General features: G+C 36.9%; 1 protein-coding gene across 2 annotated transcripts in view; it reads right to left on the bottom strand.

Moving 5' to 3' along the window:
- Nucleotides 1–21,276, bottom strand: part of GNG7 (G protein subunit gamma 7) — a 393,869-nt gene that overhangs the window by 103,095 nt on the left and 269,498 nt on the right. For both annotated transcript variants that reach the window (XM_074204607.1, XM_074204606.1), the window contains exon 4: nt 10,604–10,629. The gene's annotated coding sequence lies outside the window, so the exon portion shown is untranslated. The remainder of the gene's footprint in view (nt 1–10,603; nt 10,630–21,276) is intronic.

The raw sequence follows: 21,276 nt of genomic DNA, 5'->3' as shown, positions 1-21,276 counted from the left end.
TATGATAAAGAGAAAACCTAAACAATTATAATCTTAAATGCAAATGATTTGTATTTACCCACAAAATAGAAATTGTGAAATGGATTAATTAAAAAACCCCAAAGTGTCATAAGAAATATGCTAAAGCACAAGAATTCATATGGACTTCATATAAAGGGACAGAATAAAATCCATATGCTTCTAATGAATCCAATAATCTGAAGTTGCAATCATGATTTCAGCTAAGTGTTAGCAAACATAGATACCATCAAGACAAACAAAAAGGGAAACAACATTATGATTGAAGATAATACAATGAAACAAAATCACATTTTATATATAATACACAAATGTGTATATATACACACATATATGTATAAAATAAACATATATAATTGTGCGTGTTTATAAACACATATACACTGAAAGTCTTAATAGCCATATTTTTAACAGAAAAGGAAATTGAAATAGAAAATACCCATATCAGGGGTTCTTAACTTTTTTGTATAATATCCCTTTGGCAATCTGGCAAAGTCTATAGATGCCTTTACAAGTTCACAAGAATATATTTAGTGCCTACTATATGAGAAGTATTGTGATAAATATTGGGAATACAAAATATGTCAAAAATAGTCCAAGTCCTCAAGAAGCTCACAATCTAATTGGGGAGACATATAAATAACTATGCATAAACAAGGTAAACATATGATTACTTGAAGGTAATCTTCAAATTTGACCTCAGGCACTTACTAGCTGCATAACCTTATTTAATTAATTGTCATTTAATATTAGTTGAAGTCATTTAATTGCTGTTTTCCTAGTGTACTCATCTAAAAAACAATGATAATAATAGCCCCTACCTTCCAAGGTTGGTTGAGGATAAAATGAGACAATATTTTTAAAGTGCTTTCCAAGCCTTAAAATGAATATATAAATGCCATTATATTAAGGATCTATGAACTGTAGTTGAAGAATTCCTGATCTAGATATAACTTTTAAAATAATCATTTCACATTTCTACATGAGAGCTTCATATATTCAATAGAAAGATAAAAAGGAAATTATAGAACTGTACAAAATTTTAGAAAACCTGGACATGTACTCTGCCATCCATTAATACTGAACTCCTTGCTGTTCCTCAAACAAGACATTGACAATTTTGTTTTTCTTCTTTCTTTATTTTAATTCAAATTAACCACTATTTTATCAGTATTATTAGTCTTTTGAAAATAGTTTTGTTTTATTCATATATTTTAATGATCACTTCTATATTTATCTTTCTTTCAATTTTCAGGATCTCATGATTTTTAATTTATTGCATGATCAACTAAGTATTCCTTTCTTTTTCTCTTGTTTTCTTATTTTTTTTTATTTAGGGAAATTATTTTTTTCTAAGCACTGAGTTATCCTTTGATATAATCTTTCATGATTATCATTTTCTTTAAATATACATTTTAATTGTTTACATGATTTGATCATTATTTATAATTTTTTTAGAAAACAAGGCAATTTTATTTTATTTTTTAACATTTTAACATTTTATTTGTTTGCCAATTATATACAATAGTAAAATGTACCCATCATTTTTTGAAAGGCTCTGAGTTCTACAATTTTCCCCTCTTCCTCCTCCCTCCCCCCCCCCACAGAAGGCTGTCTGACAGTCTCTACATTGTTTCCATGCCATACATTGATGTAAATTGAATGCTATGAGTAAACATAAGAATAAGCATAACCCCCCCCCCGCCCCCGCAAGAAGATAAGAAACTTCAAGAATAGAGAGAGAGAGAGAAAAAAAAAAATTGTACTTAAGTCTGTGTTCAGATTTCAATGACTCTGTCTCTGGGGATCAGTTGCTTTCTTTATCACAAGTCCACCAGAGAAGCTGCTTCAATATTTTTCCCACAGTTGCTATTACTAGCTGTACCTCCATTCTATTTCTCCCCACTCTCATTTATTTTATTCTCTCTCTCTCCTTTCATCCTGGCCCTGCCCAAAAAATGTGTTGCATATGAGTACCTTCTCTCTCAATCTTCCCTCTCTTCTATCACCTATTCCCCCCTTCCCTTCCTCCATTCCCCTTCATCCCATTTCTTTCCTTCCATCCTTCTCCAGGGCAAGATAGATTTCCTCACCCTATTAGGTGTGTATGTCATTTCCTCCCTGAGCCATTTCCAATGAGAATGAAGGATCATTCATTCCCCTTTACCTCCCCCCCCCCTCCACTCCATTGAAAAAGCTTTTTCTTGACTCTTATGTAAAATCTCTCAGCCTCTTCTTCTTCTCCTTTTCCTTCCTCCCAGTACTTTCCCCCATCATCCATTGGAGGCCAAAAGGCCCCAAGACCACATTCCACCCCAAAGACTCAGCAACCACCTGGCCCCATGGTCCCGGACAGACCACCCAATCCCAGCATCTTGCAAAAAGTAAAAAAGAATATGTGCTATATCTGACTATCCTCTCCTATGATCTACCTGCTCCTCTAACACCCACATCCCTGTCACCCTTCTCTCCTTTTTCCTCTACATGTCTATATCCTATTGAGTGTGTATGTTGTTTCCTCTCTGAGCCATTTCTGAGAATGAAGATTCCCTCATTCCCCCTTGCCTTTTCCCCTTCCATACCATTGCAAAAGCTACATGAAATATCTATTATATGAAATATCTTAGCCTATTCTACCTCTCCTTTTTCTTACTCCAGTAGATTTCCCTTTCACCTATTGACTCAAATTTTACAATATATTATATCTTCAAATTTAGCTCTCTCCTGTGCTTCATCTGTAAAGCTCCTTCTACCTGCTCTATTAAATGAGAAGGTTCATATGAGTATTATCAGTTAATCATCTTTCCTTGCAGGAATACATGCAGTTCATCATCATTAAGTCCCTCATAATTTACCCCTTTCCTCCACTCTCTATGCTTCATCTGAGTACTGTACTTGAAATTCAAACTTTCTGTTCAGTTCTGGTCATTTCAACAGGAACATTTGAAATTCCCGTTTCGTTGAAAGTCCATCTTTTCCCCTGGAAGACAATGTTCAGTTTTGCTGGGTAGTTGATTCTCAGTTGCATTCCAAATTCTTTTGCCTTCTTTTGCCAAGATCTTTGAGCCCTTAATGTCGTTGTTGCTAAATTCTGTGTGATCCTGACTGCAGCTCCATGATATTTGAATTGTGTCCTTCTGGCTGCTTGTAATATTTTCTCTTTGACTAGGGAGTTCTGAAACTTGGCTATAATATATTCCTGGGTGGTTTTTTTTTTATCTCTTTCTGGGGGAGATCAGTGGATTATCTCAATTTCTATTTTACCCTCTGTTTCTAGGATATCAGGGCAATTTACCCATAGGAATTCTTTAAAAATGAGGTTAAGGTTCTTTTCCTGATCACAACTTTCAGGTATTCCAATACTTTTAAAATTATCTTTCCTGAATCTGTTTTCTAGATCTGTTTTTTCAGTGAGATATTTCACATTTTCTTCTAATTTTTCATTCCTCTGGTATTGAACTATTGTATCTTGATTTCTCACAAAGTCATCAGCTTCCTTTACCTCCATTCTGTATCTGAAGGATTTGTTTTCCTCAGAGAGCTTTCTTATCTCCTTTTCCATCTGATCAATTCTGCTTTTTAAAGCATTCTTCTCCTCAATAACATTTTGAACTGTTTTATCCATTTAACCTAAGCTGGTTTTTAACACGTTATTTTCTTCAGCATTTTTTTGGATCTCCTTGACTAAAATGCTGACTTTGTTTTTATGTTTTTCCTGCATCTCACTCATTGCTTTTCTCAATTTTTCTTCTATCTCCCTTACTTGATTTTCAAAATCTTTTTTGAGCTCTGTTATAGCCTGAGCCCAACTTCTGTATTTCTTGAGTCTTTAGATGCAGAAGCTTGGACTTTCTCATCTTCAGATTGAGTATTTTGGTCCTCCATTGGATCAAAGTATTTGTCTATGGTTAGGTTCCTTTTTTTCCCTTTCTGTTTATACATTTTCCCAGCCTGTGACTGGTTTTAGGGTGCTTCCTAAGCTTTTGAGTATTATTGGGACACCCCCACAAGGACCTTAGTATGTGAGGCTCTGACTGTTCTCCTGGTCTGTGAATGACCACAAGCTCACCCCTCTGCCATGGCTGCGTGTGTGTGTGGGGGGTGGTCCTGCTCTATGGGAGGCCTAGACTGTGACCAGGGTCTGAATTTGGTTAGAGTCCCAGAGTCCTGTTCCAGGAACAGAGGACAGACCTTGACAGGTTCCTTCCACTCCCTTACTTTTGGTGGTCTGAGTACTCAGGGCACAGCTGCCTGGAAGGTCCTGCTTCCTGGATCCATAAGCCTACTTTTGAGTTTCTTGGATCTGGGTACACTGAGTGCCATGGCTGGGTTGAAAACCATGACCAGCTGAGGGCCTGGGCTTCGTGCTTGCTCTGGCAGAGATTCCCAGAGATCTTCCAAGTTGTGCTTGGTGCTCCCTGGGGTGCAGGTCAGGAAACTGCTTCTGCTGCCAGTAGCTGCCACTCACAGGCACCCTGGGGCTGTTCCCAGAAGGCTGAAGTTCCTTTGATTTGGTGCAGCCACCCCTCCAATCCCATGGAACAGAGTTTCCCCACTATTTTCCAGGTTACCTTGGGCTGAAGAATTGCCTCACTGGTCACTGGATCTTTCTGTGGGTTTTGTCTCTTGAAAATTTAAGTTAGAGTCATAATTTTAAGGTTTTTTGAAATATTTTAGAGAGAGCACCTAAGAGAAGTTATTCTCCTGCCTCCATCTTGGCTCCACCCCCAACTCAATTGAGTGGATTTTGAGTAGATTATTGCAATGGTACCCTTCTTGGTCTCCCCAGTCCTAAGCCTTTCCCTTCTCTAATCCATCCTCCATATATACATACATACATACATACATACATATATATATATATATATATATATATGTTTGTCAAAAGTGATATTTTCAGTTCAATTCCTGACTAGATGTTTTAGTATCACCTCCCTATTCTCCCCCACTCACCCCTGCACATACACACTATTTCTTTTTTTAAATAAATATGTTATTTGTTTTCCAATTATATACAATAGTAGTTTCTACCTATCATTTTTTGGGTAAGGTTTTGAATTTTACAACTTTTCCCCAACCTCCCTTCCCTCCCTCCACCCCCACCCCCCAGAAGGCAGTTTGATAATCTTTACATTGTTTCCATGCTATACATTGATCAAAATTGAATGTGTTGAGAGAAAAATCATATCCTTGAGGAAAAAATAAAATATTAAGAGAACAAAATTATGTAGTACATAAGACAACTATTTTTTTTTTTAAATTGAAGTTAGTAGTCTTTGGTCTTTGTTTAAACTCCATAGTTCTTTCATTGGATACAGATGACATTCTCTGTTGCAGATACCCTAAAATTGTTCCTGATTATTGCACTGACAAAATGAGCAAGTTCATCATGGTTGATCATCACTCCATGTTGCCATTAGGGTGTACAACATTCTTCTGGTTTTGCTCATCTTGCTCAGCATCAGTTCATGCAAGTCTTTCCAGGCTTTTCTGAAATCCCATCCCTCCTGGTTTCTAATGAACAACAGTACACACACTATTTCTTTCTTTTTTTTTAAGGTGTTTTTTTTTTGCTAGGCAATGGGGTTAAGTGGCTTGCCCAAGGCTGCACAGCTAGGTAGTTACTAAGTGTCTGAGACCTGATTTGAACCCAGGTACTGACTCCAGGGCCGGTGCTTTATCCACTGCGCCACCTAGCCACCCCTCAAACACTATTTCTAAGAAAAGAATAAAATCACCTATATCCAGCACTTAAAGTCCTTTAAAACATCTAATCTAACTGGTCTAACCAATTATTTCTGTGCAGAACATTCCTCTTATCTGCCTACTTTTACAGTCTCCTATGCCTAGAATGTTCTCTAACTCTCTTTAAGGTTCAGTTCATTTGCTTTGTATTTATATATTTCTTTGCCTCTGTCTTTTAATTTTTCTCTGTTCCTCTCATCTCTCCATTTAATCTATTTATCTCATATTATCTGTTGCCTAGATTTTTCCAAAACTCACCTAACTGTCTACCCTGCTTCAAGTCTCTTCCCTCTGACCCATATCATGCCAGCTCCCTAGTTAATAAATCCTAGTAGCTTCTAATTTCTCTTAGGATTAAATATAAATTTCTCTGCATGGCAATGAAAACCTGAATCCACTCTCATCACACAGTAGTCCTAACCATGTCTTCTATGATTCATCTAAATTGTCCTATTTGCTGTTTGTGTGACCTCGGGCAAATTGATCATTTCCCTTGGAAATGTTTCCTCAGCTATAAAATAAGGGATTTGTTCTAGATGGTCTCCAACATCTTCCAGCACTAGATCTGTGATACTATGACCACTAGTGAGGGGGAATCCTTTCACTATTTCCCAAGGCAGGCAATTGTCTTTGTGTAACTTTTAATTACTTTTTCTAATTCTGCCTCAGAGCAGAACAAATCTAATCCCTCTTTCAGAAAAAAGCCTTTCAAACATTAAAAGATAAGTTATCATGTCTCCTCTAAGTCTTTTCTCTAAAAGTAAATCCTCATTTCCTTCAATTGACCCTTGTATGGTCTAGTCTCCTACTTGCTTCTCACTTAAGTTGCTCTCTACTTGTTAGTCTCTAGTTTATCAGTGTTCTTAAAATGAGACACGTAGAATTACAATGTTCCACATGTGATCTAATAAAGAAAGAGTACATAGAAACTAACCACGTTCTGTGTTTTTGATTTTGCATCTCTTAATGTGGCTCAAGATTACTTAGCACCATTATATGCAATATGGAAACACTAAAGACTTGCCCAATAAATATAGCAATTTAAGCAAGGATGACCTCATCCTCCACTGGTATTTGGTACAGTGCTAAAAATTCTAACAGTAGCTATAAGACAAGAGAAAGAAATTAAAGGCATGACAGAATTCTCCCTATTTGGTGATGACACAATGGTATACTTAGAAAATTCTAGATAATCAGCCAATAACCCCCTCAAAAAAAAAACCCAACAAAATTAAAACCTGAGATAATCAATGGTTTGAATTAAATAGCAAGCTATAAAATATATTCACGAAAACTAAAAGCATTTCTGGATAGCTATAAGTAAATTCAGAAGTATATAATAAAAAGTATCATTTAAAATAATACAAAATATATAAAATATTTAGGACTCTTTCTATCAAGGAATACTTAAAATCTATACAGATACAATTCTAAAATTCTCCTACATAAAATAGCCTGTGATCTTTTGGGGAAGCTCTGTTGTACTGTTGATTTATATTTAGCTTGAAGTGTATTCACCTCTTTTTTAGACAAACTGTTCTCTAGTCATAGGCTCCCCAGACTCGAAGTTATAAATTTGATTTTTTGAACTCAAGTGTAGGAGTTTCTATTTATCACATTTAAATTTTATTTTTTTAGATTGGGGCCTTCATTTTAGCCTATCAAAAATTTTTTTAATCTTGATTTTGCCAACTCCATGTCAAGTAAAAATATTAAAACAGTCACCTTAGGAATTCACTGAGATTATTGTTGAATTCAAGAGAATCTTGTATTCAAGGGCACATCCCTGGGACATTTTATTAGAGACATCTCCCTGAAAGTTGACATTAAGCCTTTAAAGTCTATTCTTTGGGTCCAGTCATGTAACCATTCAATTCAAAGGCTTTAAATTTCAAAGTGACCTTAGAAATGATTTAGTTCAATCCTCTGCATTTTCAAATGGGCACCTGAGACCCAAAGAAACTGAGTGATTTGCCTAAAGTCACAATCTAGAAAGTCAATGTGGTGAAGTGGAATTGATACTAGATTTGAAGTCTGAGGTAAAGAGCTCAAATTCTTACTACTTGTGTGACATTGGACAAGTGACCTTGGACCCTCTAAGCCTCTTGAGGCCACAGTCACCTCATATGTAAATAAGGGGGTTAGACTAGATAAATATTAAGGCTCTTTCCACTTTTAAATCTGTGACCCTATGAAATGGCAGAATTGGGATGTGATTGGATTCAGATCTGCCTGACTCTAAGTTCAGGCTTCTTCCCACTCCATCATGCAGCCTCTCTTGCTTTGATGTCTTTCCTTTATAGATGTGACCAGGTCTCTTAGGATGAAGAATCAGGAGCAAGCTTAGCTGGGACATCTCTGATTCAAGACTACAAATTTTTCATTGCTACTTACTATTATTCCAATTTTGAAATAAGGCAACACAAGATGTTAAATAAACAAAGAAACCTGCAAATGTTCCCACTCATTACAGTAATGATTCACCAAGAGAAAGACCCTGGATCAGACACTAGCTGTCAAAGTGATAGTGCCCCTCCAATCCTATCTCCCCCTGTACATATTCTATTCTACTCCCTAATGCAGAAAGGTTGGCATAGTCTAGTACAAGCCAGACTCCTCCTTGCTTTCTGTTGTGGGCAGACTCAGATAACACATGGCCGTGTTGCTTCCCACAGCCCTAGCAGGGGAATGTACCACATATAAGGTGCTATCTACACCTTCTTCCACGTGGTGTTCCTAAGCTCCTCATCCTTCCTACAATATGGATCCATAGCACTTCTAGTACAGATTTAGGTATGGGGTAACACAGAGGGACTTCTTGTAGTTGGGTTTGTTAGTTGTTTTGTTGTTGTTAAGTTGTTTCCATTATGTCTGACACTTTGTGATTCCTTTTGGGGTTTTCTTAGCAAAGGTACTAGTGCAGTTTGCTATTTTCTTATCTCATTTTACAGATGAGGAAATTTAGGCAAACAGAATGAAATGACTTGCACAGCTAGAAAGTGTCTAAGGCCACTTTTGAACTCAGGTCTTCCTGATTCTAGGACCAGTGCTTTATCCACTAGGTCACCTTGCTACTCCAATAGCTAGTTGTCTTCTGTTTGGGGCTGTTTAAGATAAACTTCAACTAAATTTATTGGGGTTTTTTGTTCTTATTTTTATTTTTTTTTGCTAGGCAATGGGGTTAAATAACTTGCCCAAGGTCACACACTTCAGAACCCTGAAGTTCACTTATTCACTCCACAAATACTTTAAAAATTTTTTTTATTTATTTAAGGCATTAGGGTTAAGTGACTTGCCCAAGGCCACACAGCCAGGCAATTATTATGTGTCTGAGGCTGGATTTGAACTCAGGTCCTCCTGACTCCAGGGCTGGTGCTCTACCCACTGCGCCACCTGGCTGCCCCCACAAATACTCTTTAAGGATTTTATATAAAGTCCTTAGCTAGGCACCAGGGATATGAGGATAGATAGGACATATGGTCTGCTCCCAATGAGTTTATGATTTACTAGGGAAGAAAGTCAAGAGATGTAAATAAGAAAGGTAGACTGGATAGAACAGTGGTTAGAACACTGGACTCAGAAAGACTCAGATTAAAATCCTGCTTACTATTTATTGATCTCAGTCACATCACTGAAATTCAGTTTCCTCAGTTTCCTCATCTGTAAAATGAGGCAAAATTAGTCCTCATCTGTAAAATGAGAAGCTTGAACTCTATAACCTCTTATATCCCTTCTGCCCTAAATCTATAATTCTATGAACTATGATACAAATGAGAGTGAGATGACAGCAAAGGAAAGACACAAAGTGCTGTAAGAACTGTGAGGAGGAAAAGGTAATTTCAGTGAAGAAAGGAAGAAAAAGGAAGTGAAGCTCTTCTGGGTCTTGAAGGACATGGGGAGAGGGGAGATGGAGGTAAGAATAGTGAAGACTCAAGTTCTGGTCTGATCAAAAGTCCAGAGACAAGAAAGGGAAGAAAAAATGCCCACTGAACTGAAGGGAGCTGAGGGTGGAAAAGAGCACAGTCTGACTGGGGTGTAAGTGGCCATATCTACCATGTGACAGGCATGGTATTGCCGCCCTCTAGAAGTTCACAGTCTACAAGGGAAAGGTGTGAAGAGGAGCTGGAAGGGCACAGGGGAGGAGTCAGAGAAGTCATCCATCAAAAAGGCAGAAGACTGTGCAGAGGTCCAGTGTTGGACTCCTGAGAGCTCCCAGCATGATGAGACTCTCAGGGATGGGCTTCCTGGAGTATCTGGAGAGAGGAGTGGTCTGAGGGAAGCTCCCTTTTAAAAAGGAGCAGGCAGATGACTTGAGGAAGAAGGGACAAGACAAGGGGAAAAGGGAAGGGCCCACTTAATTCAGGAGATAATGGGGAGCCACTAAAAGCATAAAAGGTGAAGAAGGAGCTTAGAAAGCAGTGTGTAAAGAGAATTATTTGGGCAGGAGTGTAGCATATGGATTGGACAGTCAGGAAGCTGTCTCAGATGAATCAGGAGGCTATCTAGGAAAGAAGGGATGAAAGCCTGAAGGAGGGTAGCTGCAGTGGCCATGAAAAGGAAGAGAGGGGGATACAGAGAGAGTTTTCTCCTTAAGGGACCAGCTGCTCCAGTTCCTCCCAGAGGACTGGTCAGAAGGTCCAGAGATGTTTTCAAGATAAAAGGATCCTAAAGTGACAACATTCAGGAATCCCATCAATTGACCGAGTAAGGTTTCAGTTTCTTTCCTTCATGTAAACTGCTGGCAACATAACGTAAATACTATTCAAAGAAAATACTATGACTTGTTTATTCATTAAAAAAGGGCTCAAAAGATAATAATATAGGATATAACTCTACATACCTTGTCCCACTGTACTCAGGTTATCCCTGAAAGAAAAACAAAGAGATGATTAAAGCATTTTAAAAAAACACGAATAGCTTATATCTAAAGAATTTTTAAATTTGCAAAGACTCAGAAAGATCAGGTGACTTTATCAGGAGTACACTGTTTTTATTAGAGTTAGGACTTGAATTCAGGCCTTCTAAACTCCAACATTGGTGGGTCTTTTTATTTAACCTCATCATGGGGGTAGCTAGGTGTGGTACAGTGGATAGAACACTGACCCTAAAGTCAGCAGAACCTGAGTTCAAATCTGGCCTCAGACACTTAATAATTACCTAGCTGTGTGACCTTAGGCAACTTAACCCTACTGCCTTGTAAAAACCAATAAAAAATAAACAAACAAACAAACAAAAAAATAAATATTTTAACCATATCATACAAGGCCTCCCCTCTAGACTTCCAAGACCACCTAGGATCAAGGATGCAACTCAAACATCCCACTCTGCATGAATGAAGTCTGTTCTTATCCCTTTAACTGCTTCTAGCAGGTTCCCCACAACTACTTGATATGCCTTGAGTCTGTAACTACTTAAGAGATGGACTTGCTTGTAATCTCAGAATGGAAGGGAAATTCACTGAACACCAAGATTGTGGCATTCTTTGTATTAGTATCTCCAGTGCCAGGCACTGTGCCTGGCACTGTGATTGATTAATTGGGAGTGGAAGGGATGTCTCATGTGATCAAGCCCAACCTCCTCATTTTCCAGAAAGCAGGAAGGGGAAAGGCTGGCTGATGTCACATAATGAGGAGTAAAGTCATTGCCAGATTTAGTAACAGGCTGTCTTGTCCCAGTATCATGAAGACAACACAGGAGCTTGAAACCCCAGATCAGGCCAGAAAGCTCTGCCTCATCTGAATAGGATGGGAAAGCCTCTGTACAGATACATACCATGTGTTTGCTCACCAAGAATTAGTTGTGCTAAACATATAAAGTCACATAACACCAAAGTTAGGCATAAAATGGATACACTTTTTTGACCAGAGGAATTCATAAAAAACATTTTTTGGGTTTATTTATTTTATATTATTACAATAATCTTGTGGTGAGAGTAAACATACTCCCCCAAAAAGATGAAAAACCTCAAGAATAGTGAGAGAGAAAAAAATATACTTCAATCTGTGTTCAGATTCCAATGGCTCTGTCACTGGGATGAGTTGCCTTCTTTATCATAAGTCCACCAAAGAAGTTGCTTCAATATTTCTCCCACAGCTGCTATTACTAGCTGTATTTCCCTCCACTCTATTCTTTCCCATTCTCATTTATTTTATTCTCACTCTCCTTTCACCCTGTCCCTGTTCATTAGCACCCTCTCCTACAATCTTCATTCTCTTCTATCACCTACTCCCCCCTTATCCTATCCCTTTCTTCTCATTTTTCTCTAGGGCAAGATAGATTTTTATACCCTATTAAGTGTGTACATTATTTCTTCTCTGAGCCATTTCTGATGAGAATGAAGGCTCACTCATTCCCCTTCACCTTCCCTCCATTCCACTCCATTGCAAAAGTTTTATCTTGACTCTGTGAAATATCTTAGCCCCTTCTTCCTCTCATTTCTCTTCTTCCTAGTACTTTCCTTTATCAGTCATTGACTCCATCTTTTTACTATATTATACCATTATATTCAGCACCTTCCTGTGCCTTGTCTATATATACTCCTTCTTAACTGCTCTTATGAGAAAGTTCATATGAATTATCAGTATCTTCTTACCATACAGGAATATAAATAGTTCAACATTATTAAGTTCCTCATAATCAGTCCTTCTTGTCCAGCTCCCACTATGGTTCACCTGAGTCCTGTACTGGGAGATCAACTCTGGTTGTTTCAATAGGAAAGTTTAAAAGTCCCCTGTTTCATTGAAAGTCCATCTTTTTCCCCAAAAGAGAATGTTTAATTTTGCTGGGTAGTTGATTCTCAGTTGTAAACCAAGCTTTTTTGCCTTCCAGAATGTCATATTCCAAGACAGATCCTGTAGATGCTGCCAGATCCTGTGTAATCCTAACTATAGAGTCACAGTAATTGAAATGTTTGTTTCTAGCAGCTTTCAGTATTTTCTCTTTGACTTGGGAGTTTTAGAATTTGACTTTAATATTTCTGGAAGTTTTTCTTTTGGGATTTCAGGAGGTGATTGGTGATTTCCCTCAATTTCTATTTTACCCTCTGCTTCTAGGATCTCAGGGCTGTATTTTTTCTGTATTATTTCTTGGAAAATAAAGTCTAGGCTCTTTTCCTGGTTGTGACTTTCAGGTAGCCCAATAACTTTTAAATTATCCTGGATCTGTTTTCAAGGTCAGTTATTTTTCCAATGAGATATTTTGCATTTTCTTGTAATTTGAGGGTTTTTTTGGAACAGTTTTATTTTCTTCCTGATTTCTTGCAAAGTCATTGGCTTTCTTTACTTCCATTCTGCATTTGAAGGAGTTATTTCCAGCTGGCCAATTCTGCTTTTTAAGGCATTCTTGTCCTCATTTTCCTTTTGTGTTGCTTTTTCCATTTGGCCTAAACTGGTTTTTAACATATTATTCTCTTCAGTATTTTTTGTATTTCTTTCACCAAGTTGCTGATTTGGTTTTCATGTTTTATCTGCATCATTCTCATTTCTCCTAACAATTTTTCTTCTACCTCCCTTAATTGCTTTTCAAAGTTTTTTTTTGAGCTCACCCATAGCCTGAGCCTATTTTCTATTTCTCTTGGAGGTTTTGGGTACAGAAGCTTTGATTTTGGGATCTTCTGAATCTTCCATGGGACCAAAGTAATTTTCTATGGTCAGATTCTTCTTTTTCTTTTGTTTGCTCATTTCCTCAGCCCATGACTGATTTACCATACTTCCAAGGCTTTGGAGTGTTTTTGGAACAACCCACAGGTACCTTAATTCCTCCAAGGTCTTATGAGAGGCTCTGAGCCCAAGCTGCAGCTTGGATTTGAATGTGGGCCAACAGCTGAGTCCTGCCCCAGGGAGAGCAGAGAGATCTCTTCAGTCTCTCCCCTCCCCCCTCCCCTTACTGTCTGTGGACTGTTCTCTGGAGGTGCAAGCTGGCTTCCCCAATTCCCACTGCAGGTTCTCACTTCAGGGCTGTTCTGAGGCTCTGGTGCGGCAGACTTCTCTCAAGCCCCTTCAAGCTGTTCCCGGTGATCCCTGGGCCAGGAGGTTTGGAAACTGCCCTCTCTGCCTCAGACCCAGGCATCTAGGCAGGAGGCCTGGTTATTCTGTGCTATAGCTGTGGCTATGCTCACAGTGGCTTTTTCCAACCCCTGTCTAGGTGAAATAGATCTTTCTCACGGAAGTTCTAAGCTGTCTTAAACTGAGAAATTGTATCACTCAATCTTTCTGTGGGTTCTGCCTCTCAATTTTGGCTAGAGTTTGATGACTTTTAGAGTTTTTTTGGGAAGGAGTTTCAAGAGATTGCTGCCTTCATGCAGCCATCTTGGTTCTGCCCCCCAAGAACATATATTTAAGGCTTAAAGGGGCCACAATCTGCATCCATGGAAAGAGGACCCATAGAGATGAAATTATAGGTCTTTCAAAGAATTAAAGACACAAAGTCTATATGAACTTAAACTGTAGAAAGTCAGAGACAAAAGGGATATGAGGGATCAATTTAGTCTAAGGTTCTTAACCTTTTTGTATCCTGGACTCCCTTTGGAAGTTTGGTGAAATATGAGGACCTTTTCTTAGAATATTACTTTTAAATGCAATATATAGAATGCAATATAAAATGAAATAAATAGGATTACAAAAGAAAACAATTATACTAAAATAGTATTTAAAATATTTAAAAAAATAATTTCATAGGTCCCCAGGTTAAGACTCCAACCTTTCTGTGTTATAGATGACAAAAATGAGACTAGAAGAAGAAAACCAACTTGACTGAGGTCACACGATTAAGGCAAAACTAAAAGCCCAGTCCTTAGAATTCCAGTCCTTGGACCTTTTCCACCATGACATGAGAGTGTCATTGCCTCTCCCAAGCAAATGCTTTGAGGTTCTATAAGGGATTTCCAAAAAAATTATTTAAACACAAAAGACTACTCATATAGACAGGGCTGCTAGGTGGCATAGTGGATAAAGCACCGGCCCTGGAGTCAGGAGTACCTGGGTTCAAATCCAGTCTCAGACACTTAAGAATTACCTAGCTCTGTGGCCTTGGGCAAGCCACTTAACCCCGTTTGCCTTACAAAAACCTAAAAAAAAAGACTACTCATATATCATCATTGTAAGGAAAACACAATTAAATACCAAAGTGTTATAAAAAGCATTAAAAGTAATATAAGGGTTTACTCTTGCCCAAAGCCTAAGATAATAGCTTGTTAAGCAGAAGGCCTGGATTCTTGGCCTGTCTGTGGCCTATCTGTGTGGCCTTGGCTTTGTCAGCTCTCTACTCTTTGGTTCAGCATTCTTTCCAGTCAAATGGCAACATAATCCTCACACTAACTAACTCACAGGGTCTTTGTGAAGAAAGTAGTTTGCAATTGTAAAACAAGACAGAAATGAGAACTGTTATTATCATTATCTCATAATTGACAGGGGATTCAAACAGCTACACAATCAGTTTTTTAAAGAAAGTAGTTTTGCACTTTTCAGAAAAACAAAACTACTCTTACAAAATCTTGTATTATTCCACTTAGTAATGTCTAGTCCTCAAACATTTACAATGGTCAGAGTCCAGTATGTCTAACATGACAGTTCAAGGGAAAAAAACAACAGCAAAACACACCGAAAAATCAGGAACTGAGCCTACAACTGTAATGTGTTGTGTTTTTCCATCTCTGGTTATGAGTTTAAACTATTTCAGCCACGTGCAGGGATAAACTAAGAGGTGGAAAAAGGCAACCTCTGGAGTGAACCAATTAACCTCAAATGGAAGAGCTGACAGGTCCATGACTACACCCAGAAGCCAATTGATGTTGTCTGCTGACCTCAGTGGGTGAGGGAGATGAAAGGGAATGGAAACTAAGAATCCCATGATTAGTCCCCTTGGGATGAGTTAGGGGAAAAAGGGGAAGGGGATAGGCCATAAGTCATTTAACCATGTGTGACCAGGTTCCCTTCCTTCAGGAAATCTTTTTGACCATCCTAGTGCCTTGTGATCTCATTCAAAGAGTTGAAAGGGACAGCAAAGATCATCTAGTGATTAGGGGATGTTAACCTAGAATTCATAAACTTGTATGACTTTAAGAAAATATGATAACTGTATTTCAATATAATTTGTTTCTTTTGTAATCCTATGCATTTTATCTCATGCATTTAAAAACATAATTGAGAAAGGTTCTATAAGCTTCACCAGCCTTGTGGCCAAAGGGATCTAGGATACAAAAAAGTTAAGTACCCCTTGTATAACCCTCTCATTTTCCAGATAAGGAGACTGAGGCTCAGATGGGAAGGGGATTTGCTCATGGTTGCAACTGTAGATTTTGAACCCCCATTACCTTCTAAATCCAGCATTCTTGCTACTGTTCTATACTGCCTCCCTGCTCACCCCTTTGAATGCCAACATTTCTGATGGGCTGACTGTGCCAGTTAGTATATGGTACTTGGTATATTTTACTTTCTGTTATTTTTCTTTTTTTTTCCTCTGTTGTGATTTTCTCTACCTTTGTCTCAAGGTTTCAATCAAGTCATGCCTGCTTTATTATTGCCTCCCTTATTCCTCCAGTATGTGCATATCTCTCCTTACTATGAGCAACTATTGAGATTCACTGCCCTACATGGACTAATGGATAGAACTAGATTTGGAGTCAGGAAGACCTGGCTTGCAATTCTGCCTCTGGCATTTACTAGATAGAAAGTCACTTAATCTGTAGAAACTTCAGTTTCCTTATATGTAAAATGAGGACAACATTTAGAGCCTATATATATCACAAGGTTTTGTGAGATTTAAATAAAATAATAACTGGAAATATTTTGCAAACTTCTTCATCTGTAAAATGAGAGGCTTGGACTCTAAGGTTCTTCCTAGTTCTAAATCTATCATCATATGAAGCACTTTATTAATGATCTTTTGGTATCTATTGTCTTTCATCTCTAAAGTCTGTGGAACTTATGACAATGTCAGCTGGAAAGGACTATATTCTATGCTCCAAGATCCCATCTAGTTCTGACTTTCTCTGCTCTAAGGCACTTTCTAGATCTAACATTCTTTGTCATTCAGTTGTGTCTGACTCTTCATAACTCTATGGATCAAAGCACTCCAATACTGTCCATGGGATTTTCTTGGCAGAGATAATGGAGTGATTCACCAGTTCCTTCTCCAGTGGATTAAGGCAAATGGAACTTAAGTGACTTGTCCAGGATGATAGAAATTGTGTGAGGCCACATTTGAACCCAGAACTTTTGACTCCAGGCCTGGAGTTCCATCCAATGAGCTAGTCTCAATGTTCTTTGTAAGATCCCTTTAAATCTAATACGATATTCTAAAGTCATATTCTTCTATAACTTTTTACATTCAATATTCATATCGAGAGACATCATGGTATAGTGGAGATCTGGATTTGAACCTTGTTGAGGGCCAGCTCCTGAGAGTGAAATACACATAGTTTTGGTGACCTTGGCCACCAGAGATATGCATGTATTCTTGCTCATTAAATGTATTTATTGGCTCACCAGTGAACCCTGACCTAAACATCTGTGGAGCTAGAAGTATGTGAGAAACTTTTCTGATAAGGAAGTCTATGGACTTCAAAAGATAAAAAATGTAGATTCTATCTAGGGAGTGATGTAGTAGGGTTTCATCTAACCTGCCATGTCTGAGATAAGTTTTGTTATAAAAGTCTGATATCAAAGAATAAAGTAATAGAGTTTGTATCATGACCTTACATGTATGTCTCTATTCAACCTGACTCTAGTCAAATGTTTAGACACACACCAGAACTATTGCAGGCGATAACTGGCGCCCAAACAGGGATGGACCTGGAGGGGAATCAGTCTTGAAAGGGAAGATATTGTCTGTATAAACTGCTGGGTCAAAGAAGAGAGCTCTACAAAGACAGCAGACATAGGAGATAAAAAAATTTAAAAAATTTTTTCATCAGGTTTAAAACAGAGAGCATTAATATGGGACAGGGACAATATAAGGATAGAGGACATTATTTGAAAGTACTGAAGCAGATGAGCAAACATTTTAAACAGGAAGGTCAAGGAGGCATTTCCTTTAGGAGTCTTTTCATGGTGGAATATTTTAAAAATCTGTCTGACTCCACCTGGAGATGTTCCTTTGTCTCAGAGTATATTAAAAGTTGATGTAGATGTTCAAACTATTCATCAGGAAGATTAGAGTAAAAAAAAGAGTGGTAGCTTTTACCTTCAATGCCACCACCTCCTAGCTTTAATAACCTACCTTCTGCTCCTTTATGGTCTAAAGAAGAAAATGTTAACAGAGATAAGGGGCATATGAATATTGTTCAAAACGTCACTTGAAAAGCAATAGATAAAAGAGAGGAGATTCCATGGGACATGAAAGGGTTGTTATTCTCTTTTCCTGTGCTTAAGAAACCCAATTCAGAGATTCCAGGGATTGTTTCGAGAGAATACAATAATTTAGATTTTAAAACATTTAAAGAATTAAAATCAGCAACAAGCACATATGGGAATATTAGCTCATATGTTTCAACTATGATAGAAATATTATCCAAATATTAGCCCCAGAAAATTGGACTATGATAGCAAAAACTGATCTTATACCAGAAGATTCACAATTTCTTGCTACGCTGCAGCAGTCAGTTTAAAGTGGTATGAGAGATCAGACAGCTTGTTTGCTCATGGCTCATTTGTCTAGATCTTGAAGTTAAATGAGAGAGGAATTAAGAAAAAGCACTAGCTAAGAGAATCTGGTTCTAAATGCTCTGACTCCATTTATATGTCTATTGTGTTTGCTTTAAAATACAGGCAGAGAGAAGCTCTCAGCTGTCTCTCAGGCCTACACTGTTCTCTGTGTTCTGAATGGCCAATCTTCTTTCCATTCTCTCTTTTCAAAATTAGATCTTTTTTTTCCCCAGAGCTCATGATTGGTGCCAAAAAGGGAGATTTTCCTGAGAATCATGTTGTTTTTGGAGGAGAAGGGGTTCTATTATTTTCTCCTATTTTCTATTGTCTCTTTTCTGGTCTGATATACTAATAGAATTTTATTTATTGATTTGGCAAATTATATTTATAAGGGACCTAGAAAAAATTGAAATTGTCCCTAAAATTGTTTTTTGGACTGGTCTTAATTAGCATGTTAAATATATACATACATATACACATACACACAAATAAATTTTTTGGGGGTGAGCAAGGAATGATAAACAGTAAAGGTAAATAATTAGTGCATACTACCTTGATTATCTCAAAATATGAGGAATACCCAATTCCCAAAATATCATTTTGTCAGTGAAGATAGAAAGCTCTTTTAAGTTAGAGCATTGAGAAGTTAGAATAGCACTGATACAGATAAGAAGGATTTGGAAACTTTTATATTTTGAAAAGGAAAAAAATTTAAGGTAATTTTGAATATGAATTTGGAATTTACAAAATTATTAAGAGAACTATAAAGAAAATCTTGTAATCATAAAAAGTGATTTTAGAAACATCTGCTCTCAAGAAATTTTTATGTATTACCGAGTTTTAGGGAGTAAAGGGAATATACTTAAATTGAAATGTGTTATGGATAATTGGTAAACTTTGTATAAGAACAGATTTGGACAATTTTTTGAAACTTTAAGATTGTGTTACAATAACAAATAATGAATGAATTGAAGTGTTATCCATCACCTTTGTAAAGATTTATTATAAGAAAACTGGAGAATACCTTGCCAACAAAATTGGTTATATTAAATTGGTTATATCTCTCAAGTCTTTTGGCCCATAGAGACTGTGAAAAGCTGTATTCTTCCACCTAGTATTTCTTTTCTTTTTTTTTTTTTTTAGGTTTTTTGGCAAGGCAAATGGGGTTAAGTGGCTTGCCCAAGGCCACACAGCTAGGTAATTATTAAGTGTCTGAGGTCGGATTTGAACTCAGATACTCCTGACTCCAAGGTCAGTGCTTTATCCACTATGCCACTACGCCACCCCCACCTAATATTTCTTAAAGGGAATATTTATATGTAAGATCAAAGTAACTTTTTTAATATCTGTTATTTAAGAAGAAGAAATTATATATATATATATATATATATATATATATATATATATATATATATATATATGTAAAACACACACACACATCCTGTAACCCTGGCATTGGTAAAAGTTTTATATTGGATTTTTAAAAATTATTACATATATAAAACTAAATTCATAAAAAATCTTATTTTCTTTTTGAAAATAGTAGTGTATTTGAACAAGAGGAAAATAGGCTTATAAAACAGAGATGTGAAAGAAATTTATGTGTACAGATATTCAGTTATAAGGTTAACTTTAAAAGAATGAGATGTCAGGATGGAAATATGTTTCATGTAAGTTAAGAATTTAATGTTTAATTCTAAAGAAGCAAAATGGTAAACTTAGAAGAGGGTTGTATAAGAGATTGGGAAATATAGCTTAATTGCAATTATTTTCAATAATACTGAATAAATGTGAGAGGCTTTGAAAAATGTTGGAAATTGAAAATTATGTAACCCATAGTTAGGTAACTTACTGATGAGCAAGATGTTGAAAAGTTATATGATCTAGTTTTGTCAATAGAAGCTATTTTACTGTAATGATGTCAAAGCCTGGAGTCAATGATTGATTGCTTTGTAGAGGTAATGAGGGAAAATACCCAAAGTTATGAATCTCTGAGTTCCCTGAAATTTTTAAACAATGTTATGGACCTTATTCTAGACCTGTAGGTCCAAGCATAAATGCAATAATACAAAAGAAATTACAAACTCCTTTTAAATCAAAAGAAAAGAATGAATTATATGCTCAATTAAGAACAGTCACAAAACTTTACCATTTTTACAGATAGTAAGTATAGTATCATGTGGTCAGATACATAGAAACAGCTTTTATTAAACATAGCACTGATGAAGAATTATATCAACTCTCTAAAGGATTACAAGAAGTTATTAGAAATACAATTCCTTTTTTATTGAACACATACATTCCCACACTGGATTGCTTGGGCCTATATATGAAGACAACCACAGGGTTGACCAATTAACCCTTCCACTTTATATAAGCTTAGTAGAAGAGGAAGCCAGGCAGTCTCACTTATTCCATGGGATAATATAAAAAGTTATTTGAATGGAATATAGTATAATGATTCTATAACTATGGATATGAATCAATTGCTTAAAATTGTTAATGATATTGCATCAGCACCTAGAATGGAAATGGACTCAAATATTGATAATTTGTTTAACTTTGTTAATAGGTTTAATCCTTTTCATTTTATGAATCTATTAGTGAGCATGCTTCCTGGTATCTTCACATTTTTATTGATATTGTGTATTATTCCTATTTGACTCATATCTCTTTTTTCTCTGGGACAAAGTATAGATGTCCTAAAACACCCTTTAAAACTTCAGCATGCCTAAGAAGGAGGAATCTGTCGAGGGCCAGTTCCTGAGTGGGAAATACATACGTTTTTGGTGACCTTGGCCACCAGAGATATGCATGTATCCTTTCTCATTAAATGGATTTGTTAGCTCACCAGTGAAGCCTGACCTAAACA

Source organism: Macrotis lagotis, chromosome X (assembly GCF_037893015.1).
Source record: "Macrotis lagotis isolate mMagLag1 chromosome X, bilby.v1.9.chrom.fasta, whole genome shotgun sequence".
Lineage (NCBI taxonomy): Eukaryota > Metazoa > Chordata > Mammalia > Peramelemorphia > Peramelidae > Macrotis > Macrotis lagotis.
Note: the sequence above shows the minus strand (reverse complement) of the source record. Positions and strands in the feature narration are given on the sequence as shown.